The sequence below is a fragment of the Moschus berezovskii genome, chromosome 4, assembly GCF_049115385.1.
Source record: "Moschus berezovskii isolate FMDL1 chromosome 4, NW_MosBer_1.0, whole genome shotgun sequence".
Lineage (NCBI taxonomy): Eukaryota > Metazoa > Chordata > Mammalia > Artiodactyla > Moschidae > Moschus > Moschus berezovskii.
In genome coordinates, this window is record NC_142463.1 from 121,377,127 (window position 1) to 121,403,662 (window position 26,536).

A 26,536-nucleotide genomic window follows, 5' to 3' on the forward strand; every position below is an offset into this window, starting at 1 on the left:
GGGGCCAGTCTTGATAATATAATGGAACCAAGGTATGAGTTCCCACCTGCTTTAATGGCCTCAGGCTAGGGTTTGCATGCCACCTATCCACACAGGATCTGTCTGAGTTCACCCAACTAACAGTGCTGGCTTGGCTGGATGAAATGTCCTCTTGCTCTATGTATCAACATAAAATATCAAACAAAGAGGTTAACTCAGGCTTAGTTTTCTTTTCGGTAACAATACTTTTTCACCCATGAATGCCCATGGCTCCCTCCAATCTCTCCCACCTCCTGCCACATTAGCCTCTAGAAATCAGACACTAGATGCCGTGTGATCCCCACGTTTAGTCTCCAGGTTGATGATACAACTTCTCATATACAGGAATATTAAAGAACATGGCAGCCTCATGCAAACCCACATTTATCCCAGGACAAAGGCTTTGAGACCCATGAAGGCTGAGGAGGACTATAAGGGGAGCCCCCATTATGACATGTTAGAAGGTTCCAGAACCAAGTTTGGAAAGACTGAGAACTTCATTAACCTTGACCCAGAGTACTTCAGACCTCAAAGGGAGCCTCTCAAAGCATCCACACCATAGATAATTAAGTAGAAGGATGGAAAACAAATAAGTACGTGAAAAACCCTGATGCCAACTTAAGGCCAAATGACTGTATACTGTTCTTTCTCACCAAAATAAGACATCAGAGGCATTTTTAGCCTTGGACAGCAGATCACTACAGATAATACTGCCTTTCCACAGTCACTGACAACACTAGTTTTAATCAAGTCTAGGCAAGCCACTCCAGTGCTCTTTCCTAGAAAATCCCATGGATGGAGGAGCCTGGTAGGCTGCAGTCTGTGGGGTCGCTATGGGTCGGACACGACTGAGCGACTTCACTGTCATTTTTCACTTTCACACATTGGAGAAGGAAATGGCAACCCACTCCAGTGTTCTTGCCTGGAGAATCCCAGGGACGGCGGAGCCTGGTGGGCTTCCGTCTATAGGGTCACACAGAGTCGGACACGACTGAAGCGACTTAGCAGCAGCAGCAGCATGAACCCTTTGGTCTAGAAAGGAGAAGTGGGTCTTTGTATAGTTCTTTAACAAGCAGGCAATAATCTGCATAGCACTGTTTCCACCCTCTCCACCAGGGGGCAGCATAGCAGCATGCATTAAGTGCCATGTTGACTTGGTAACTGAGGTCATCCAGGCACTGAGACACGGATTGGCTATATGCCAAAACTGTCTGTCGGGGGAAAATCTGCTGCTGGGAGTCTGGGAGACCATGTGGCTAAAAAGAAGGAGAGATGGTGAGAGAGATGAGTATTCAAAAGTATCGGGAACCAAAAGCATGGCTTGTGGCCTTAGAAGTAATGACACAAGCAACCTTGTCGGCTGGCTCAAGGTCTCTGTCCTTGAGGCTGAGCCAACACCACCACAATAAGCAATGGAGCCCGTGGTCCTGGGACGGTGGGAAAGTCTGCAGGGACAATAGGAGTGGCAAGATCTTCTATAGGAGACTGCCTCAAGACTGCAGTGGGGAGAAAATGGGAAACAATAAGTGGCTGGCAGAGCCAGTCAGAGTCTCTGTCTTCCTGGGGCTCCTGGGGAGCTGTGAGAAGGACCATACAATGGGATGAGAACTGCTAAGCCTGATGTCTGCAGTCCCAGAGGCTCTGCGAGGCGCTGGCTTCACTGAGATGCACAGGGTAACGCACTCAGCTCATCACTGAGGGCACACGTTGCTGGCAGTGGGCAGCTCTGACCTCAAAACGGTGGACTGAGTAGTGGGTTGGCCAAAAAGTGTGTCTGGGTTTTTCCATACTATCTTACGGAAAAATCCAAATGGACTTTTTGGCCAACCCAATACTTTTTGTTGTTGTTCTCACAATGAATCTGTTCCAGAATCAGCAAGGTGAGTGGGAAGAGCCTGGCGTCTGAAGTCTGATAGAACCTGGATTCAAGTCTGGATTCCATCTTTGAGAACTTGAGCAAGCTATAGTTTCTTTATCCATAAAATGAGATCATAACTCTCACAAGATGGTTTTGGAGCTTCAATAAGATAATGTATTTGAAGGATCTGATACATACTAGCTGGTCTCAGTAAGTGGCAGCTCTTAACTCCCTTTACTGAAATCAGTTTACCATATCTGCCCGTGTAAGTGTGTGTATAAGATCATTTATTTCAAGACAGCCAAGTGAGCCAAAAACAGAACTTCATGAGCATCTCAAGTCTCTGTTCTTCATTATATAATAAATTAAATCAGGCTTTAATGAGCCTTTCGTTTGTTACTGGAGAAGAGACCAACAGACAAATATGCAAGTACAAATACTCCAGAGGAAACAGGGTACATTTCATTCAGGCAACTATGGCTATGGTCTATCCTAACCTAAGGTCAATATTGACAATAACCAGCCAGTGTCGATCAACAGCCGCGTTCACTGCCCAACACCCAGCATATGTTCAGGAAGTCGGTAGCTCCATGTTTGACTGACCAAAACCAACAGTTGCTATTTGGTTAATGCTGACATTATCTGACAAATAGTTACAACAGATCCTTTCCCCTTATCACTTCACGTCTCAGAGGACTGCTTCTCACTGAGGCTACTGACCACTGTATGGACGCACACTGGGGTGCTGATATTCTCACCTTGTGCCCCTAACTCACAGACCCCACCCCCAGAGATCAGATCATTCCCCCCCTCCCATTTTATAAATGGAAAGAAACTCAGGCCAGAGAAGGAAACGTGACTACCCCTCACCACAAAGACAGTCAGATGATTGAGAGGGCCAGCCAGAGCTTGAGGCTCAGTTAACGATCCGGAAATACACAGGGAGCTCTGCTCAATGTTACGTGGCAGACTGGATGGGAAGGGGTTTGCTGGAAGAATGATACAGGTGTGTGCATGGCTGAGACCCGCTGCTGTCCACCTGAAACAATCACAACATTGTCAAGTGGCTATACTCCAATATGAAATAAAAACTTTAAAAAAAATAAATAAAGGAGGTTATTCCATGGCCCAACTAGGGATGGAAATGTGTCCCCCAGGCTCTTCAGTGGGGGCATCCCTGGTGGTTCAGATGGTAAACAATCTGTCTCTAATGCAGGAGACCCGGTTCTATCCCTGGGTCTGGAAGATCCCCTGGAGGAGGAAATGCCAACCCACTCGAGTATTTTTGCCCGGAGAATGCATGGTGGGCCACAGTCCATGGGGTCACCAAGAGTTGAACCCAACTGAGCAACCAAGCACGCACACACAGAGGCTCTTACGCAGCACCCTAATGAGCTGACTAAGCAGACAGTGTGTCAGGGGGTCTCTTGCTCTCTTTCCCCTCCCCCTCGTCTTTGTTGAAACCTGGGAACTTGTCTGCAAGTCAGGCCGTAGAGCAAAAGACTGCAGTAAAAGCACGGAGTCCAATAATCCAAGCCAAGGTGGCACGACCTACATTACAGGCTTTCCATGTTGTCACACACACATGCAAACATGGCAAGGAACGTAAAACAGACACACAGAACATACATGCTCCCTTTTTAGGGAATTAAAGGTTTGATTTCCTTTGAAAAATGTCAGTTTTCCTTTCCCTTCATCCTCATTAGCCTCCTGGGACGCTCATAAACATACCAGCAAAGAACAGAGCAGAGGGAATGAGATATTTTTAGCTGATATTCTGGGCACAGATTCCTATTGTTCCACAAGTTTTGGCTTGACTGCATGGCACATGGCCAACACAATGTATACGCTTAGAAAGAATGTATATTTCCTGGGCTGTGCGTGTGTGTGTGTCTGTGTGTGTGTGTGTCTGTGTGTGTGTGTCTGTGCGTGTGTGTGTGTCTGTGTGTGTGTGTTTGTCTGTGCGTGTGTGTGTGTGTGTCTGTGCGTGTGTGTCTGTGCGTGTGTGTGTGTCTGTGTGTCTGTGTGTCTGTGTGTGTGTGTTTGTCTGTGCGTGTGTGTGTGTGTGTCTGTGCGTGTGTGTGTGTGTGTCTGTGTCTATGTGTGAACTTACAGGAGGACACGGACATTATTGACGATGCTTTGATGGGAAGATTCGGAGACCCCAGCAGGAGGTAACACTGAGCTCCTCATGAATCCTGCCTGCTTTTGTCACCATCGCTTCTCATTTGTTAGCACTGTGCTATATGCCCAAAAAAAAGAAGGAAAAGCTGTACTGTCACAATCCAAAGGTACCTCACAATCAACTGATATCAAGGGCACTGGATTAGGACCAGATGCGTCCTGAAGATCAGTGACGATGTTCCTAAACCGTCTAGTGCAGGGACCAGCACGCTACAATGTTTACAGCATTCCCAGTTGCTACTGCTCTCCTCCTCGTTTGCGACGGCTCTCCTCGAGAGTGGCCCACTGTCTGGGAGAGACAAGGAAAGACACACACTGCCTCACCTTTTGACTAAAGATCTCCCACTGTGGCATAAAAGCCAAAGAGCACCGTGTAAGACTGTCCCTTCCCATGTGAGAGGTGGAAAATATCTCCAGATAACTTGAGTTTCCAGAACGCCTTTAGTTCAGAGACCTCAAAGCACCTACAATATTGTGTAACATCTCAGCTCTGAAGTAAATGTGGGGAGGTCGAGTTTTATAATCTGATTCTATTGTCTTCATCACACAGAAACTAGCATCACAGCAGAGGATGGCACGTCACACACTGCACCAAAATTCAGCAGTGGTGGAGCCCAGAGTAAGAAAACTAGGTGTTCTGAGCCTCGGAGGCAGCCTCTTTCCCATAATGTTGCATGGCTTTCCTTTCAAGTTAGACTCCACCTGTCCTGAGACCTCCAGGAAGGTTTCAGCAAAGTCTGACCCAATGCAAGTATTAGGAAGAGAAACAGTTTTTATTTTTATCCTTCAACATTTTACCCTTTTTATCTTTTATCACCCTCCTCACACATTAAAAATTACAAGACACCACATCCATTATAAGGGCTACTGTCAAAAGTGGAAAAATATCAAATTTGGCAGGATAAATTGGAACCCTTGTGTACTGTGAGAAGCAAAATGGTTCAGCTGCAACAGAAAAAAGTATGGTATTTCCTAAAAATTTAAATCACAGTTACTATACGATCTACCATTTCTACTTCTAGGTATATACCCAAAATAATTTAAAGCAGAGACTCAGATATTTGTACATTCATATTCATAGCAGCAGAATTTATAAAGTCCAAAAACGGAAAGCAACCCACATGTCCATCAACAGATGAACGGATAAGCAAAATGTTGTATATACATTGGAATATACTGGAATATTCCGTTCAGTTCAGTTCAGTCGCTCAGTCGTGTCCGACTCTCCGCGACCCCACTGGAATATCAGTCAGCCTTAAATGTTATGAAATATTATTTGGTCTTAAAAGGAAGGAAATTCCGACACATACTACAACATAATGAGCACTTTATGCTACACGAAATTAGCCAGTCACCAAAGGACAAATATTCTATTATTTTACTCAAATCAGATAACCTGAATAGTCAAATTTAGAAAGATAGAAAGTAAACTGGGCGTGGAGCGAGCCCGGAAGCCTGGCCCGCCCCACACGCCTGCCCCTGCCGCGCCCTCTTCCCTCCCCCTACTGAAGCCTGGCTCCAGAGGGCTTCCTCAGACCCCGAGGCCCAGGGCTGGGGGGCTTGGAGCCCAGCTGAGAAGACCCGTCTGGGCCCAGGGGCTGGCGGGGAGGAGAAGGAGACCGGGAAGCTGAGGAAGAGGATGAGGAAGATGCCGGCTTCCTGCTGTCTCTCTTGGAGAGGGAGGGCCTGGCTGAGTACCCACGCCTGACCAGGAGCTGGAGGCCACCAAACTGAAGCTGTGGGCCATGGAGCAGGCCCGGGGGCCGGTGCCGCCCAGGGTGCAGGAGCTGGATGAGGGAGAGGAAGCCGCTGGGGCCCTGCTGGCCAGGCAGCTACTGAGTCCCGAGACAGACAGCCCCCTGGAGAAGGCAGAGGCTGATCACCGATCCGTCTACGTGGGCAACCTATGCTTACACAGAGTTTGCCACCGAGAGCTCGGCCCTGGCTGCCGTGGAGCTGGACAAGAGCATCTTTCGAGGCCGGGTCATCAAGGTGCTGCCCAAAAGGACCAATTTACCAGGGATCAGTTCCACGGACCGCGGAGGCCTTCGAGGACACCCAGGAGCCAGAGTGGGATCCTTCCCCAACAGTGGCCTCCAAGGCGGGGCCCGTTTCAGACCACGAGGGCGGAGCCGGGGACGCGGAAGATTCTCACCGTGGTTTTCTCCATATTGAAGCAAGGACCGGATTTTGAGAGTGGGGTTTGCCGCTGGGTCAGGAATCAACAGCGGTGCTCTTAAGAATAACTTCCCCGCCCCCTTCATTCCGCTGAAGGACTGCCAGACCCCACCGAGGCCACCGTGCACGGAGCGGGGCACAGGGTGGGTCTGGCGCTGACGCCAGTCGGGGCTGTGGAGGGCATGGGACGAAGCTGTGGGCAGGTGAGGTCCGGGCACCACGGGGTCAGCGCCGGCTTGGCTTACTCAGGGATGTTTCACTAACACCTTTTATAGAAAAGTAGAAATATGGGTCTTATTGGTAAAGCATAAATTATTAAAACTTGAATATTTTTTAAAAGCAAAAAAAAAAAAGAAAGTAAACTAGTGGTTGTCTGGGGCTGGAGGAGAGAGGGAATGGGACGTTATTTATTTAGTGGGTACGGAGTTTCAGTTTTGCAAATGAAAGGAGAACTGTGGCTGGATGGTGGCCATGGTTGCACAACAATGTAACGCACTTAATGCCACTGAAATGAGCACTTAAAAATGGCTGAGATGGTAAATGTTATTTCATGCATCTTTTACCACAATTTTTAAAAATTAATTAAACTATAAGACACATTCATACTCTACCTCTTGTAACCAAAATTGAGGTGACTGTGTTCCTGGTTGAAAATCTCACCTGCTAAGGCTCCCCTGCAGCTAGAAGTGGCCATATGAGGCAGTACATGGGGTTCTATTGGGGGTGGAGGTGCAAGTAGGAAGTTTTGGAAAAGCTATTGTCCTCTTGATAAAATGAGACAGCCTCAGCTGATACAGACATTTTGCTCTTCACCCCTTCCCTTCTTTCTGTCTGGAACTAAAACACAACATCTGGAGATGAAAGAGCCATCAGGGTACCAGAAAGACGAAAGCTGCCTGCTAAAGATGCAATACAAGAGGAGTGCAACCTGGGTTCGTGAAAACTTTCATGAACAGTTGTACCATCCTTGGACTTCCTATTTCTTGATTCTCTTTCAACAAAATAAAGTCCCTTTTTACTTAACCTACTGTAGTCAGGATTCAGTTATCTGAAATCAAGTGTCACACGAAGGACTTCCCCATCCCATTCAATAGTCTATCGAGGCCAACTCCTCTACTCAAACAGTGGACCTCATCACTTCAGGCTCACTCAAAAGCTGCGTCATATATTTTCTCTCTCTGTAAATATTCTTTTTTTAAAAAAAATTCTCCCACACTACGAAGAATTACCCTTGTCTTGATACTACTTCATCCACCAGGTATGTCCTCATTTATTTGATAATCTTTGTAGAAAGATTCAAAGAGAAATTACTTCTGTTTTCTATCTCCATTTCCTCTTCTAGTCTCTCTAAGGGCCAATGCAATGAGGCACTTGCTCTCCGTACTCTCTCCCATTTCCTGTAAAGGTCACTGGTGGCCTCGACATTTCTCAGGCGTCATCACACTGAGCCCATCACCAGCATCTGACACTGGGGTCACTTGGCCTCCAGGACCACTGACTTTCTTGGTTTCCTTCCTATCTCACTGGTCACTCCTTCTTGGTCTTCTCGCTAGCTCCCCTCATCTGCCTAACCTGTAAGTATTTCATCCCCTTCTCCGCCTACACCACTGCCCTTGGAGATCTTCTCCAATCTCACTACTTTAAGTATTACGTATCTGCGAATTACTGTGACATTTCTATCTCCACCCAGCTCACTCTCCTAAATATAAATTATATCCACCCAGCATCTTTATTACCAACCAAAGGTCCAGATAAGGTAAAGCTGGATGAATGAGGTTCATCTATAACTATATTGTAATATCAACCAACTCTACTGAAATATCTTGCAGAGAAAGGAAAGGCCAGAGGTTGCCCACCACCTCTGGAGAGGGCTCAACCTCTGAGATCAACACCCCAGACCAGGTCTAACCAACCCAGAAGAGCATCAACCTTGGAACTTCTGTAAGAAACAAGCAAGTGGAAATGGGGAGAAAAACAGAAAAGCCAGGAGGAGCAGTAGAGCGTGTGGAGCCCCAGCCAGCAACCCCACCCCCAACCACAATATTCATGTGTGCATCTGGGATGTAATTTCCATCTTGGATGCCTTTCATATGGCTCCCCTCCCCAGAGCCAGCTCCATTCAGAGGATCAGGGAACAGGGACAAACATGAGCAGCCAAAGAACCACAAAAATCTCTTGAAAAAAGATTCCTGGCTTAGACCCACAGTGACCAGTTACATGCACAAGTTATGTGTACAGATGTGAGTGCACGCACATACACACTCCCTTACACACCCATGTGTAAGGATGCTTACATATATAAGCATACTATAGCCAAAAGTTAAAGGAATTAATTCATAAATCGCCCCAACGATGGGAATAATGACAAGCTAGGGTGTCCCCAAGCCAGGGGAAGTCTTGAAGGGAACATGAGCTTTTAGGCTTGTCTCTGTTCCACTCAGGGCAGTGAGCTCAGAATGTACAGGGAAGGATAAGAAGGCGGAGGACAATGAAAGTGTCCACCACTTCTCCGCTTCCTGGGGTCCTCCAGGATCCCAGTTAGAATTTTAAGAACAATTAAAAAGTTGAAGACTTATTCTTCCAAGTCAAAATCTAAGGCTAGAAGGTCCTCTTGTCACTTACAGGAGAAATAGCTGCCGTCATCACTGGGTGCCAGGCAGGTTACTTCAACTAGGCACAAAGGCAGGGATTTGTTCTTCACTTGAGCAAAGAAGCAGGCAGAGGAGCTTTAGTGAAGATACCTCTCAAAAGGCCTGTAGGCATTGTGCAGGAAGAACAGGCTTCTGCAGGAAGAAAGGCAGAACTATTTTGCACTCAAACATGAGTGTTCCCTGAGCTCTGCTCATTTCCCCACTGTGAGGAAGGCACTTCATGGACCAGCATCAATCTTTGTCCCAACTGTGCCCAGAAGAGACACACAGGAAGTGCATTTGGTAAGTGTTACTGTCACGGAAACATGTTGCTACCTAGACTGCTGTTGTGGGCTGAACCCTTCCAAGAACAGGTCAGTAGCTCCATGGAAAAAAGACTTTGCCCAAACTGCAGCCATGGGAGGGGCAGAGAAAAAGAGGGTGGACATATTCCACAACACATCTTCACCAAGCAGAAACAACATGAAGGCCATGACCGACGAGTTTATGGGCACACTTGGGGGAATTATGAATTCTGCAGTATTCCTCATAAACACACACAAGGGCTTCACAACTAGAAAATACTGAAAAGGAAGCTGGGAAGCCCAAATTACAGATCATACAAATAACAAACAATTGCTGAGTGTCTATGATTCTAGCTGCTAATATCAAGACATGTTTTAAGTGTTTGAAATATAACAGTGAACAAACAAAGCAAAACCCCAACCTTAGACTTTATATTTGATTGAAAATAAATCATCTGTTTGATGCCAATCATTCTCTTGACATCAAACAGAATGTCAGATGAGTGCAGCAGATTCAAAGGAAGGCATAAAAGTGGAGGGGACATGTCAGGGTGGGGGTTAAAGTTTTCGCTGAGGAGCTGGTGTTTAAGCAGTGATCTGAGGCAGCTGGTAAGCAGCAAGCCTTAACACTCTCTGTGAGAGGTTCACTCGAGGCAGAGAAAACAGCAGGCGCTCAGGTCCTGGGGCAGAAGCACAGGCAGCATACTGAGGAGAGAGCATCAAGCTCAGTGTGGCCGGATGACATGAGGACACTGACAGTGTTGTGCTCATCTCTGAGAGGAAGAGCGGGAGGAGAGAGCATCAAGCTCAGTGTGGCCGGATGACATGAGGACACTTACGGTGTTGTGCTCATTTCTGAGAGGAAGAGCGGGAGGAGAGAGCATCAAGCTCAGTGTGGCCGGATGACATGAGGACACTTACAGTGTTGCGTTCATCTCTGAGAGGAAGAGCGGGAGGAGAGAGCATCAAGCTCAGTGTGGCCGGATGACATGAGGACACTTACAGTGTTGCGCTCATCTCTGAGAGGAAGAGCGGGAGGAGAGAGCATCAAGCTCAGTGTGGCCGGATGACATGAGGACACTTACAGTGTTGTGCTCATCTCTGAGAGGAAGAGCGGGAGGAGAGAGCATCAAGCTCAGTGTGGCCGGATGACATGAGGACACTTACAGTGTTGCGTTCATCTCTGAGAGGAAGAGCGGGAGGAGAGAGCATCAAGCTCAGTGTGGCCGGATGACATGAGGACACTTACAGTGTTGCGCTCATCTCTGAGAGGAAGAGCGGGAGGAGAGAGCATCAAGCTCAGTGTGGCCGGATGACATGAGGACACTTACAGTGTTGTGCTCATCTCTGAGAGGAAGAGCGGGAGGAGAGAGCATCAAGCTCAGTGTGGCCGGATGACATGAGGACACTTACAGTGTTGTGCTCATCTCTGAGAGGAAGAGCGGGAGGAGAGAGCATCAAGCTCAGTGTGGCCGGATGACATGAGGACACTTACAGTGTTGTGCTCATCTCTGAGAGGAAGAGCGGGAGGAGCTACAATAAGAAAACTATAATTCAAAAAGACACACGCACCCTAATATTCACTGCAGTGCTGTTTACAATAGCAGGACCTGGAAGCAACCTCAATGTCCATCACAGATAAACAGATAAAGAAGATGTGGTAAACGTCTACAACGGAGTATTACTCAGCCATTAAAAAGAATGAATGCCATCTGCAGGAACATGGAAGGACCTAGAGATTATCACAGTAAGTGAAGTAAGCCAGACAGAGAAGGACAAATATCATAAGATAACATGTGTGGAATCTAAGCTATGACACAAAAGAACATATCAACAAAACAGAGGCGGACTCTCAGACGTAGGAGCAGACTTGGGGTTGCCAAGGGGGAGGGGGTGGAAGGGAAGTGTTGAATATTTTGAGTTTGGGGTTCACAGAAGCAAACTATTAAATGCAGGATTGATAAACAACAAGGTCCTACTGTACAGCACATGGAACTACATTCAATGTCCTGAGACAAACCACAGTGGAAACAAGAACATGAAAAAGAGTATACGTAAAACTGAATAACTTAGCTGTACAGCAGAAATTAACACAACACCATAAATCAACTTTACTTCAATAAAATTAAAAACAGACTCAAATAAATTTGTAAAAAGCTAGATTGGAGAAGTTAAGGGGCAGAGGCTAGATAGTCCAGAGAGGACCCTGCAGGTGACAGTGGGGACTTCAGCTCTTCCTTCAGAAGACAGTAGAGGGTGTTCTGCAGGTAAGTGATGCGCTGGGTGAAGCTCTTTTTTATTCTTTTTGATTTATTGAGATGAAATTCACTTAACAAATTTCAACAATGGAGGGGTATTCAGTAACTTGATAGTGTTATAAAAGGACCACCTCTCTTTTCAAAACATTTCCATGACTACCAAATAAAACTTCTTGCACATTAATCAGTTTTTCCTCTGTTTTCCCCTGCCACCAAACATGGACAGCCACCAATTTTGTCTCTATTAGTATACCTATTCTTGCTATTGCATATACATGGAGCCATGTAGTAGGTACCCTTTTCTGCATGGCTTCTTTCCCTTAGCACATTTACTATGCTAAGGCTCACCAACTTTGAAGCATGGATCAGCCATTTTCTCATCCCATCTGTTTTCTTGAAACACTCCCTTCACTTGGTGTCCACTTCACTTTCCTGTTTTTCCATAAAAAGGAAGGCTGAGTAATATTCCAAGGAAGGCTGAGTACAGTGGAATATGGAGAGCCTTCCTTTTCACGGCTGAGTCACGTTCCATTGTACAGATATATCACACTTATTTATGTATGCATCTATTGATGGACACTTGCGCTGTCTCCACCTTTTGGCCACTGGGGATGATGCTGCTAACAAACATGTATCCATGAACTTGGCTGGGCCCCTGTTTCCAATTCCTTGGGGTATAAGGATGAAGGTTTAATGGGATCACTATCAGCACTGTGTTGAGAGCTATGTGTGGACAGGGGAAGGTCAAAGGGAGGAAAGTCAGTAGGGGGTTCCGAAACACTACAGGTAATAGACACACCTGAGAAAACGCAGCCCGAGAGAGGAGAAAACAGGAAAGCGAAGTGGTCACCGAGTGAAGGCAGCGTTTCCAGGAAACAGGCGTGATGACACCCACCTTGTGTCACTAGCAGGTCCAGGAAGATGAGACCTGAGCGCCGGCCTCTGGGTTCGGCAGTGCGGAGCCGAAGGAAGGCGGGTGGCTGGGGGCCTCCGTGGGGTGGGCGCACGGAGACACAGGCGTACCGAGCGCCTTCAAGGACTTTTGTCAAAGGCACAGGAAAAGGGAATGATAGCTGGAGGGGATGGAGAGTCAAGGATGGGTTTAATGAGAGTCATTATGAACGAAACATCTGCTAATAAGAACAATGTGTTATGAGGGGGATCTTCACGATGGATGTGAGAGGCGGGGGAGAAGGGCTAGAGCTGGAGCGACGTCCACAAGGAAGGACTCGGGACCGGCGAATGCGTGGAGTGAGCACTGGCCTTACCTTAGAGCGAGGGAAGCCTGCCAGGTGCTGCAGGTAAAATTCTCAGAAAGTCATACTGAAAGAAGCCCAAGTCTGGATCACTCTGGATTGTCTGATCTAATCACAAGGGGAGCCGAGCTTAAGTCAGAACATCACATAGATCAGAGCACTAATATTTGACCATATATGCCAAATAATTGTCCTTTGCCTCAGATCTACCCTTCTTGTGATATTTTTGGGCTAACATTAAAGCCACAATCATAAACAGTGGAGTGGCTGGCTCAGGAGTGAGCAGAGAGACTGCATAAGATAAGCCCCGCACCTCCCACAACATGCAAAATATCGAGGGTTAGGAACAGCTTTGAGAGATATTGTTACCATCTCAGCAGAATCTCACCAGAGTCCCCCATCTACTGCCAGTATGCATGAACAGGAAGTAAGGTGGAATGGATGCTAGAATCTCTTTTTCTCATATCATTTAAGGGGCAATGATACTGCAGCAGAAAGACCACGGAAGGCTTGAGTCTGAGACTCCTCCGCCCCAGCCGCTTATTACCTGTGTGACTTCAGTCAAGCTAATTAACTTCCCTGAGCCCGAATCGCTCAAACACTGGGGTTAGTGATACCCATATCACCAGTTTTCAGCAGCAAATGAGGGGACATCACTAAAAACAGTTTGTAAAATATTCCATAGTTACCCACACAACCTGGCTTTAGCGGTCTAGTTTTGCTTTACAGGGTTTTTTTTTTCTTTTTGTGAAACTTTGTTTATTTTTGTTTTTTAATTTTTACAGTGTTGTATTGGCTTCTGTCACACAGCAGTGTGAATGAGCCACAGCTACACACATACCCCCTCCCTCTTGAGTCTCACGCTCTGCCCTCTTCGCACACATCTAGGGCATCACAGAGGGCCAGGCCGGGCTCCCTGTGCTGCACAGCAACTTCTCAGCAGCGATCCACTTAACACATGATAGTGTATACACACATGACAGTGCATATATGCCGATGTTACTTTCGCTAGTCATCCCACTCTCTCCCTCCCGCGCTGTATCCTCAAGTCCATTCTCGACATCTGCATCTCCATTTCTGCCCTGCAAATAAGTTCATCAGTACTGTTTTCTAGATTCCATATATATGTGTTAATATATGATATTTGTTTTTCTCTTTTTTGACTTACTTCACTCTGCATACAGGCTCTAGGCTCATCCACCTCAATAGAATTGACTCAAATTCATTCTTTTTTTTTTTAATTTGAAAGCTATTGTAAAGACCCTATGACAAGCAACAAGAATCCCCAAAAGGGGAGCCAAAGTCAAATAACAGGAGAGGATGGTGAGAAGTCACCAACAGCTCAGGTATGTGGCCTCTTCAACAATCTGGACTCATTAACGCACCCCTGGCTGAACCACCAAAGGCTCACCAAGAGCCAGCCAGAGACGGATGCCCGGTTTCACCACTCACTTCCAGGACCTCCTTCAGCACATTTCAGCCCCTTCAAAGGGTGTGAGGTGCTGAAAAGGGGCCGAGACGCTGAATCTGGACTCTCAGTTTGGAGACGGACTCCAGAGGGTATCACCCACCCCAGTGCTGAGAGCAGGGCTACGCAGGAGTAGCCAGATAACAGCTAGCTTCTCAATGGCCTGTGTGTACAGCTCTGCATTTCCATCCCCACGCTAGAGACCACCAGGTCAGGGCTTAGCAAACTACCAGAATAAATGTTGGAGAAGGCGATGGCAACCCACTCCAGTACTCTCGCCTGGAAAATCCCATGGACGGAGGAGCCTGGTAGGCTGCAGTCCATGGGGTCGCAAAGAGTTGGATATGACTGAGCGACTTCACTTTCACTTTTCACTTTCACACATTGGAGAAGAAAATGGCAACCCACTCCAGTGTTCTTGCCTGGAGAATCCCAGGGACGGGGGAGCCTGGTGGGCTGCTGTCTATGGGGTCGCACAGAGTCGGACACGACTGAAGCGACTTAGCAGCAGCAGCAGCAGAATAAATGTGGGAGCTGCCCCTGTACCAAAGGACATTAGGATTTCAGCCCCACTAGACACATCCCTGGGTAACTCTTCAGATCAGCACTGACCTCTGTGCAATGATATAAATGTCCTGTATCTGTCTGTCCAATGTGGTAGTCGTGAGTCAATTTTACATGCTCCTGGAGAAAGAGCATGAAGGTGCTTGAAGGTGGGCAAAAGCAGAGATGTGAAGACCCTGTTGTGTTCTTATGCACAGCCTCACTCTATGCTGCAAATACACAGCGTGGCTTCTGTCCTCTCAGCAAACTTTCCCAGCCGCTAAGGGTCAGCGCAAGCCTCATCTCATACCTGCCCCCAGGAAGTCACCCTCGCCCATTTGGCTCTCTCTGTGGCTCTTGTGGGTACACTGAGAATGAGAGCCTCAGAAGGCCACAGAAGACGCAGGAAGCCCACAGCTGGGGACAGCCGAGGAGGCATTTTCCAAAGACACGATGACGTAAAGAGAACCTTAAATAACGAGTTTCAGAGTCAGGCATGTCAAATGGGGACTCTAGAGTGAGTGCAGGTGCAGAGACAAAAAGCTCCAGGTGAGGGAAACAGGTAGAGCGTAGACTAGCTTACCATGCTGCTGCTGCCACTAAGTCGCTTCAGTCGTGTTCGACTCTGTGTGACCCCATAGACGGCAGCGCACCAGGCTCCCCCGTCCCCGGGATTCTCCAGGCAAGAACACTGGAGTGGGTTGCCACTTCCTTCTCCAATGTGTGAGAGTGAAAAGTGAAAGTGAAGTCGTTCAGTCGTGTCCGAGACTCTCAGCGACCCCATGGACTGCAGCCTATCAGGCTCCTCCATCCGTGGGATTTTCCAGGCATGAGTACTGGAGTGGGTTGCCATTGCCTTCTCCCTAGCTTACCATATGACCCTGAAATTCCATTGTTGGGCATCCATCTGGAGAAAAACATGATCTGAAAGGACAGATGCACCCCAATGTTCACTGCAGCACCGTTTACAACAGCCAAAACAAGTCACCGAAATACCCATTGACAGAGGATGGATAAAGAAGATGTGGTACATGTATACAGCACACTGTCACTCAGGCATAGAAAAGAATGAAGTAAGGCCATCTGCAGCGACGCGGACGGACCAGAGACGCTCACACTGAGTGACGCAAGCCACAGGAGGAGAAATTTCATGTCACGTTCTTTATATGTGGAATCTACAAAGAAATGATACAAATGAACTCACAAAATAGTAATAGCTTCACAGACCTAGAGAATGAACTTATGGTTGCCAGGGGGACGGATGGAGGGAAGGAATAGTTAGGGATCTGGGGAAGACATGTACACAATGCTAAATTTTAAATGGATAACCACCAGGGACCTAATGTATAGCACATGGAACTCTGCTCAGTGTGGCGCTTGGAGGGGAGAATGGATACATGTGTATGTCTGGCTGAGTCCCCTTGCTGTCCACCTGAAACTATCACAACATTGTTAATCAGTTATACTCCAATATAAAATTTAAAAATTAATTTAAAAAAGAAAGTAGCTTGATTGCTCCCTGCTTGGCACAGAGGAGCATTAAGAGATAAAATAGGAAAGGTGCCTTTCGTGCCAGATGTGAGGCTGTCTTGAGCCAGATGGAGGGGGCCTTGAATGCTAAGCAGAGTTTGACCTCTATTTCTTAGGAAATGGAGAGTCTCGACACACTTTTGAGCAGAGGCTGACAGCACTATAGGAGGAAAACTAACAGGTCATCATAGAGGACAGATGCAAAAGAATCCTGGGGAGGTGAGGACCACAGCCATCACATACCCCACACCCTTCTGTTTCCCAGTGGTGACTTCTCCCCTTCCAGCAGTTGTGAGCCCAATGACCCCTGCCTTTGCTGACAGTGGCAGAGCCCCACAGCTGACAGCATTGGTTGCCTTCCCAATGCCATGTCTCCCTCACTAAAGGGAACCCTGGCACTGCTGGGCAGCAATGTGCCACACTCCAGGGAGGAGTCACAATTGATCTAAACCAGGCAGACCAATCTCTGCCCCTTTGCCAGTGCTAACCTGGGGGGTTGCGTGTGGCCCAGTTATGGCCAAAGAGGTATAAAGGGAAGCCTGCTGGGGGCTTCAGAGAAAGATTTTCCCCTGAGGAAGCAAACAAGGAAGAAAGCTCTAGTCTCAGCCCTTCCCTTCTCACTCTGGGTCTTATCTTGAGAGGATAAGAAGCCATCTTGCAGGCACAGGGTGACAAGCAGGACAGCGAAGTCAACGCTGAGGACAGAGGGCGGGAACCCGGAGAGAGATTGGAGCCATGATGACACAGTAAAAAGGCCAGACCAACACAGAAATGCATCCCTCCCGATTTCTGGTTAATTAAAAAAAAAATCACTCTCCTGTTGATTCAAACCCCTGATCATTCGTTTTCATGTTATTTGAAGCTCAGTATCTACTAAGTTCTAATGTCACCTGGGATTTACTCCCAGAGCTGACCTGTGTTTCCTATCACATGCGGATCAAAGTCCGTGGACCCTGCAGCATAGCCCTACAGTGGCAGGCGCAGCCTTCCAAGATTATAGGAGGGGGGCAGTGGCCAAAACTGAGAAGCAAGGGTCACTAAGGCCAGTGGCTGCTGCCCACATCATAAAAAGGAAGAGAGCCACGCTTTACCCTGCTGCTGGCCAGGCAGGAACACCCGGAAAGGGAGAGGATGCACCAGGGCCCCGGCTGACCCATCAGTGACCACTCAGCTCAGCGAACGTCTCAGTGCTGTAAATCGAGTGGAAACATTCCGCCCAGCAGCTCGGCCCGGGGCGTGATGAGCTAGGTGCACGCCCTGCCAGATCCTCACTGCCTATCATGCTTTACGGACACAAAAACAAATTCCACCATATGTTAAAGTTAATTGCAAACATTTGCTGCTGAAGAGAACTCCATTTTTCAAGAGCCCACAGAGATCTGGTTACACCAGTGGCTGAAGCATCAACCAGCCTCATTGGCTCATCGGAAGAGGCGGGGCCAACGTGCGGGTGGCGACCAGAGTGTGAAGAGAGCCCTCACCCAGCCCTTCCCCGCCACCCAGCCTGTTCCCACCTCCACTGTGCTCAACAAGTGCACCCCTGGTCCAAGAATGTGCAGCCCCCCTTCCCCATCAGCACAGGCTGAGAACCACCGTGGGGGCCTTGGAAGGACTGGGATGTGGGGGCAGGAAGAGAGCATGGCAGGAAGGGGCGGAAGGACGACAGCTTGAGAAGTGTTCCCCTGTCCGGTGAGTGTTGAAATAAGAGGCACAGAGAAACCCAGAAGCCCCCAGGAGGCCCAGAGCAGTCAGGCTGGCTTGTTAGGGCTCTGCCTGGGGATATGAGTGATAGTTATTGATGGCGTGGTTCAGGAAGAGGCTAGTGAGGGTCAACCTGGGGTTGACAAGGCCCTCAGCTGAGCATGCAGCCTGGGGAAGTCCCCAAACAGCGTGCTAGCTGGGAAGAAGGCAGTACCTAAATTCCCCATGAACGTTCTTCCATGGGCCACAGAGCAGTGTTCATGAGTCCATCCCTGGCAGCAGGCAGAGGAAGCAGGAGACTCTCCACTGCACCCGCATTCCCACCTGTCCCGGGAGGAGCACTCGCGGTTTGGACTTGCACCAGCCCAGCTGGAGACACGAAGTGGGAGGGGACATGGCGCTGGCCGCTCTGGCTCAGGTGAGAGCACCCCAGCGGTGTGTGGGGAGCGTTCCGTGCACTCCCCATCTAGGCGCGTCCCAATGTGCTGTGTCTGGCTGACGGAGAACGGTTTCCGAGCAACCTCGTGGAGGGGGGGTGTGTGAAGCCGCCACCAACAGTGAATGACCCGTCACGCCTAGAGAACCGTCCCCAGGCCTTTCGAAGGGCCGGTAGCAGGGTGGCCCAGTAAGGGGCCTGAGGCACAGCCCAAGAGCACCCAGCGGTCCCTCCTAACTAACAGCAAGCTCTGGGATCCTTTGCGTCCATGCAAAGGCTATTCATCCGGCAGCTGCTGCTGCTGCTGCGAAGTCACTTCAGTCGTGTCCGACTCTGTGTGACCCCATAGACGGAAGCCCACCAGGCTATTCTGTCCCTGGGATTCTCCAGGTAAGAACACTGGAGTGGGTTGCCATTTCCTTCTCCAATGTGTGAAAGTGAAAAGTGAAAGTGAAGTCGCTCAGTCGTGTCTGACCCTTAGCGACCCCACGGACTGCAGCCTACCAGGCTCCTCCATCCATGGGATTTTCTAGGCAAGAGTACTGGAGTGGCCTGCCATTGCCTTCTCCGTTATTTGTAATAAGTATGTATTTATTAAGCACCCATTGGGTTGAGTCACTTCATGATGATTATTTGGGGTCACAAAGAGACGGACATGACTGAGCAACAACAAATGCTGATTATTACAAAACACAGGGAAGTCTAACATCTAATTAAAAGTTCAGAACATAAGCATAGGAAAAGCTTACTAACCATGCATCAGTTTAATAAGATAAGGGTGCAGGAAAACACTCAATGATGTGCTGACCACAGATCTGGCGGCTTTAGGAGAACACACAGGACCACAGAGCAACGCCACGAGACGGCACCAAGACAAGAGACAGGAAGCTCCAGTGACGTCACGCTCACTGGAGCCTCACATGTGCAAGACACTCTTCAAGGCACCAGAGGAACTCACTTATTCCTCGTCACTACACTGAGTCAGACACGACGATCATCCCCATCTTACAGATCAGGAAACATTCCCGCAGAGAGGCTACAGGAGCACAGGCCCATCCTAGCCTGCGTGTGATGTGTCCACCCTGAGTCCTGAGCCGTGCACAGCTGCCTGGGGTCCTGGAATTACTTTATCTCTCTTCTCTACTTTTCAGGTCCAATTATGGATCTGAAATTGGTCCTCTCCTGGCCATGCTCCATTCCCATTCTCAGCACCTCTACACACAAATGTGTTTGTACTCTGTCTTCATAATCTGAGAACACTTTATACATTTACTTTGGTTTATGTCACAGAACTTACAACCATCAGCTTATATCTGTCTCCCTCATTGTATTTTGTCCCTAGAAGAATAATATTCCTTTTTTTAATCCCTGGGACATAGAGAACTAGCTATGCAGAGTATTGTACGTACTTAACAACTGTTTGTCAGACTGAATTAAAATGAACTTGAATTTAACAGATTTGGGGTTTGGGTTTTCAGGGTACTGAAGTCAGGGTTTATTGCTAATTCTCTTCCAGAGCTGAGGAATGACCCACCTTCCCAGCGCTGGACTCCAGGGGTGAGTATTTACTGCGGAAATCGGAGGCGGCGGCGGGACTGATGGATGGCCGCCACCCCCCGTAAAGAGCTGTGGGGCACAGCCTCAGCCCCAGCCTCGGGGCTGCTGACCCCCTTGCAACTTTATGGTGGTGTTGCCATGGAGGTCACGGATGTAACGCGCTGTGGAGGCAGAAAAACGGGATCTCCCTAGAGGTGCAACACAGATGGGAACTCATTCACAGGCAAGAGTGAGGCGCTGAAGCGCTCCGAGCCTCCGTGTCCCTGCCTGTGGCATGGGGATGACAACACATCTCCTAAGGTCGTGGGGAGGACTTTACCAGCAATGACACAGCGCAGTGGCTGGGGCACAGTGGGCTCTCAGCGACCGACAGCAACTCCCATTTCCTTGCCTGTTTTAGGAGTTCTCACATCATTTCATCTTGTGAAAGTGAGGTTTGGGGGGTCTTATTTCAGTTTTTAATTTACACACACTAGACCAGAGTTTGTAGGAACTCTGGGGTTAAGGGTGGAAGGAACCCTATGGTTTCCCATCAACGAGGCTCTTCACTGATCAAACATATCCAGCCTGACATCTGAAATTGCCCCCAAAGAGCTACAGGACTCAACTCCTCCCAGCCTCAGTCCCAGGCTGGGCCTCCACCAGGCGTGTAATTTGCTTCTGGGTCCCCACAGTCACTTGTCTGACTTGGTTGCTAAATACACTAACAGGGGTTATTCATTAGCAAGTGTGAATAATGCCCCCTAACCAGCAGCGGTCTACGTTCTGCTGCAGAGCCCAGTGCAACTGCCTGCTAGCATTCGTGAGAAGCAGCAGTAAAAGGTTCCAAAGACACCACACTAAGCCCGACGAGCGTGAAGAGGTCCCCCCACTTGCAGGTGACACCCAACCACACTGCAATGCCTTCCCTCACATACACCCCGGCCAGAACCTCTTCTCTTCACTCAGGATCATGCCCCTGACTCACGTCCAGTTCCTCGGCAAAATCCCCTCTTTTTTAATGTATCAAATCCAGATGTCAAACACCCAGTCACCCTTGTCCAGGGAAAGAAGAGGTGCTGTGGAGGCTGATTCGTCAGTTGCTCTAGGATGGCGGGGAGGAGGCAGATGAAAGGGCAGGGAAAAGAGAGAATGAAACAGGGCAGCATCCAGGAAAGACAACTGTGCTCCTGTCCCACTGGTTTCTCGAACATTCACGGGCCAGAGTGTGTGTGTGTGTGTGTGTGTGTGTGTGTGTGTGTGTGTGTGTTCCTCCCTGTGAGTTTGAACACTAGCCCACTCAGGACAAGATCAGACCGGGGTGAGGCGAGGACTCAGCCACAACCGTGTTAAGGACCACCACTGAGGTGTTCCAAAGGGGAGCCAGAGCAGGAGTGCTGGGATGGACAGCCCGAGACGCTGGGAGGAGGGAGAGGGAGGCCGGGGACTGGGTGGGGTGGGGTCATGAGATGTCACGAGGAGAGATGAAAAGTCCAAACGACACTCCTTCAGGTCAGGTCGTTACACTGCAGCCCTGAGAATGCATCTGCTGACTCTCATCCCCAACCTTCAACTCCCCAGTCACATCTATCTTGGAAAACCCTCTCAGCCTTTTCCTGCCCATCAAGAGATCCTTAATGCTAGGACAAGCCCCTCTTTTTCCGATAACAAGAGCCAGCTGGGATTTTAAAATCAGCCCCTCGCTGATGAAGAGCTCTTGACGCATAAAAAGATTCCAGCCAGACAGCCCTGCCCAAGAGGCAGCTGCCCCTCCAACCTCACCCTCACAGTCTTTGGCAAAGCCCAGCCCCAAGTACGCAGCCTCGGGTCCCGGGAAGAATCTGCATGTGTGACCTGATGGATAACCTAAGAGGATGAACAGCCAGGGGCCCACAACCTTAAGCTCTAACCCAGAGTGAACAGAGGACTCAAAAACCTGAGGTGACAGTCACTCTCCAGATTCAGGCTGCTAAAATCACCTCAGACAATGATATTCTATACATATGCAATGAAACACACACACACACACTGTAAAGTGTGACTGGTGACAAGCTTCCTTGGTTGAAATACATTCCTCAACTCTTCGGGGAGGGGTTAGGAAAGAGTGTATACCCACGACTGAAGATGGGGGTGGAGATGGGCGCGGAGAGTACGAACGAGAATTCGAAGCTGGGAGCAGGGTGCCACAGTGCGACGGCTCTGGGACCTCGATTCCGTTGTTTCGGGCAGGAACGGGGAGCCCCCAGGAAGGGAGCTGCAGGGGCTCACTGGTGAGTGCTGCAAGTCAGGGCAGTGTGGCCAGTCTGCTGGGCTGCTGGGATCCCGAAGGCAGGGCAGAGCTGAGTGACGAGACATGGCAACGGGAGGAGGTGGGGTCAGAAAGGCTCTGTGGGTGGCACGTCTGCGCAATGAAGTTGTCTTGGCATCTGCCCGCCCTCCACTCTCTGCCAGGGCTCGTGACCAGGAGTACCAGCTTCGAGAGGGCATCTCTGCCAAATCTTCCACCCAGGAAGGGGCATTCCAGGGCCATGGCAGCATCTGGACGACTGCTGCGGGCCCACAGACAGGGCAGCCAGACGCGGGATAACATCACTCATCAGGCCTCCCTCATCCCACAGTCCCTCTCATCACAGGCAAGTGCATGTTCAGATCAGAGGCGGGTCTAACTAGGGCTGTCACTGCTCTGATGAGTACCTGAAAAACACAAGACCTCCTTTGCTCCATCAGCCCTTTGTGAGCTTCAGATTCCTGGAATCTGCCCCCTCCATTCACTGTGGCCACAGGCAGGTCTCAGCTTTCTGTTGAAAGAACCCCATCTGCACCCCATGGCACCCCACACACCTAAAATGCATCCTGCTAGGATGGCAGAGAAAGAAGGACATCTGTTATCTTTCAGGACAAGAATCCAGTTTCCTCCAATATCCAAGGGTGTAGAATTGGGCATGAGGAGGTCTATGAACCCCCAGAAATTGCATGGTTTTGTGTGTAGGTGCTTAATGTGAATTTCTAGGAATAACTACCATAGCTAATATAATGTCAGTTACCATGCCCTAGTTACTATTCCAAGAGCTTAAACCATAGCAGCTAATTTATCTCCTTATCCTCCATTTAAAGATGGGGTAAACACAGGTTCGAAGAGGCTAAGGTACCATGGTCACAGAACCAATCGATGGTAGAGCAGGGTTTCAAATCAGGACATCCAGCTCCAGAGCCCATAAAGCTACCCTGACACACTGTCTTAGCTTAAGTCACCTTCTCAGAGAGGCCCATGACCTCACCCCGCTTGCCCGTCTTAGAGGCATCTATATATCAACATCTAGTACACGGCTATGCCCCATTGAGCTTCGCATGCCGAGAATCGAGAACTGCACCCAGCACCCAGGAGACACGCGCAGGCACTCTACGGAAGAATGGACAGTGACGATCACCCAGGCCCTCCACCAGCAGCTTTCTCCCTCTTTCACAGCAATCTCTTCCTCACGTCCTCGCACCTCTCCCTGGCACCTCCATCATGCCGAGCCCTTCACCAACCCTGGGAGTGGCCCTGCCACGGGTGTTCTCACCGCCCACCTGCTTCATCCTCTCTCTGGTCCCCCCTCTTCCCCTGTACAGTCTCGCCGGACCTCACTGGCTCATAAACCTGGAGGCCAGCCCCACCACCTGGTTCAGGACTACCTCCTGGTGTGGCTGGTGCTTCCAGAGAAGGTTGCAGGACTCGACGAAATTCAGCACACAGGCCCTCAAGGGAGAGCACACATTAAAAAGCCACAGCCCGGCCAAGAGCGTTAACCAGACCAGAGCAGAGCGCCCTGCGGATGAGGCATGAGCCATCAAAAGAGGCGGCCTCCTCTCTGTCTGGGAGGGCTTCTTCTGGAATTTGGGCTAGAGGAGCTTAAACCCCACCACCAGCTGTACATCCTGTGAGCATTCAACGCATTTTCCCGTGCCACTGAGTTCCAGGCCAGAACTCAGATCCTTTCCACTGTGGGTTGCAAACTCCCCAGACCTGTCCAATCATGGCTGAAATCAGTTATCCCCTGACAGGGACTCTGCGGTCTGTGAAAAAATAAGCGGGTGTGGCCCCCATCCAGTGGGCAGAGGCCTCGCCCCTGAAAATTAGCGCCAGGGTCAGCAGGCACTGGCCGAGTCTGCGTCCTGTTCCAGCAAAGCCTTGAAGAAGCACCAGAGGGCCCAGCTCTTCGCCCTCTTTTTTATTTTTTATTTTCGCACCCTCTTCTTAATATCAGCACTAGGAAGTCTTTCCAGGGCTTATTCTCTCGTGCGCAGACTCTTGCACTGCAGGAGAATTAGAGAGATCTCAGAGAGACACTGGCATGGACTCCACCCGCAAGGCTGCCGTCCTGTGAGGGGAAGCAGTGCTGACAGTCGAGTCTTCTCTTCCCTCAACTCAAGAAGCTCAGCTGCTTCATGCCTCAGGATCTCCTTCAGTTAAATGGGATCCGCACTGCCTCTCCAGACCACTTCAGTCGCTTGAAGTCGCTAAGTACATCTAACACCCTCCAGAAGCAGGACGGGGCAAACTTATCTTCCAATTAGCATCTCTATAATAATAAAAATAATTCGCAGTATTAGTTCTGACAAATGACCACAGTTCGAGCCTATGCAGCGACGTCTCTCCACACCAATAAACATATCAACTACCCCAAAGACTCTCAAATGGGGATATGCAGGGAGGGCTTGAGTGAGGAGCCGTTTACATAACCGCTTTCTGTCCAGTGGTCCCCTCTCCCCGGGGCGGGCAAGTGCTCGTTTTACTGCCTGGCAACCAGACTGGGACTAAGCTTGCTAAAATATGAGTGTTTTTTTGGCTGGAGTACCAGAGAGCCTGCAGCCCTATGGAGAGAGAAAAATTGAACACACCAGGCCGTGGCTCCAGAAAGGGGAAGAATTAGACTTCACACCGAGCAGGCTGAACCATGGCATTCTTTAGATAATGCTTAACAAACCCCCAAACAAAGGCAGCCAACTTAGCTGCATGTTCGTAAAATGTATTCTCAGCAGATTCGGGCTTATTGAAGCACTGAGTTGCTTTGCAGCCAGGCTCCCCATCCTAAGCTTCCCGTTTTTCCGTGCTGTTCCCCTTGTCTAAATTCCTACAGATTCTGCCAATCAGAATTCCTCACTTCAGGCTCAGGGGGGCTTAGCAACCAAGGTAAATGATGGTGCTTTTAAATTTGATCCTAACCCTGAAAAACCACTGGCCCCCATCCCAAAACCCCCCACTCTGATGAGCCATCATCCAAGGCCAGTCCCCTCAGTGGTTTGCAGGATGATCACTTAGAGATGAAGGCCGTGGAGTTCTTGGATTCACCTCCACGTCTCAGCATCCCACCTCAAATGACACCTCTCACATTTATTCAGTGCTGTCAACAGGCTGTTTATGACCAGGATTGTGGAAGTTCAAACCTGAGGTTACTTTATTTTTGGTGATGCTGCCGTCAGTGTATTTTTAATTTTTTTTTTATTTTTTTTTCCGTCAGTGTATTTTTAAAGCCACAGATACCATGACTAGCATTTGTGTACCCACATAGAAAGCTAGCTTAATAAACGAGCAGGCGTTTTTTTGTGGTCCAGCCTGCTTTTTGTTGCTTCCTAGATGCGAGTGTGCGTTCTCAGTTGCGTCCGATTCTTTTCAACCCCACGGACTACATCCTGCCAGGCTTCTCTGCCCATGGGATTCTTCAGGCAAGCATATTGGAGTAAGTAACCATTTCCTCCAGGAATCTTCCTTACTGAGGGATCGAACCCGTGTCTCCTGCTTGGCTGGTGGATTCTTTACCAGACAGCCAGCTGGGAAACCGCTGATTGCTCAGTGATAAAGAATCCGCCTGGCAATGAAGGAGCCACAGGAGATATGGGTTTGATCCCTGGGTCAGGAAGATCCCCTCCAGAAGGAAACAGGAACGACTCTAGTATTCTTGCTCGGGAAATCCCGTGGACAGAGAAGCCTCATGGACTACAGTCCATGGGGTCACAAATGAGTTGGACACAACTTAGCAACTAAACAACTGCTTTTTGTTGCAGAATGTATGGGGCGAGGGAAAGAGGGCAAAAGATTGGGAAGTAGGCTTATGTATGGGATCAAACATGAATATCATCTAATTCTACTGTTACTTAGCATAGCTTTCATCTCTCCCCTCCGCCCCCTCTGGGTAATCCTATTTATCCTGTACTCAAATTCCCCAGGACTTGAGTACTGCTTGGTAGAGAACAAGAATTTAGGATCTAGAGACTAGACTCGGGTTCTTATATATGGACTATCTGCAAATTTCATGAGATCGAAGCTTTTCCTGCAGGAAAAAGTACCTCTTCATTCCAAGAGCTGGTCCTGGTGGCTAGAGCCCCACCAGCACCCCCCCTGCAAACTAACTCTGGGACCTCAGACAGGATTCTTTGTCAGGGGCCTCCTCCATAAAACAAGAGTAACACTTCTTACTCCAAGGCTTAGGGGTGAATGGGATAAGGAGCAGAAAATATCAATACTTTTAGTGCCTCGGAGAGGGATGTGTTGCCTGGGAAAAAAATGCACAAAAGTTGAAAATTATGTTTTATTCAGTGGACTTGCTGAGGCTTTAAGCCCAGAAAACAGTCTCTCAGATAACTCTGAAGGACTG

At 49.0% G+C, this 26,536-nt stretch overlaps 1 protein-coding gene and 1 pseudogene across 2 annotated transcripts in view; one reads left to right on the forward strand and one right to left on the reverse strand.

Annotated features, from left to right (window-relative positions):
• LMX1A (LIM homeobox transcription factor 1 alpha) overlaps window positions 1-26,536 on the reverse strand; it is a 169,384-nt gene that overhangs the window by 59,811 nt on the left and 83,037 nt on the right. The gene's annotated exons all lie outside the window — the stretch shown is intronic.
• LOC148778249 (embryonic polyadenylate-binding protein 2 pseudogene) lies at window positions 1,874-6,235 on the forward strand (annotated as a pseudogene).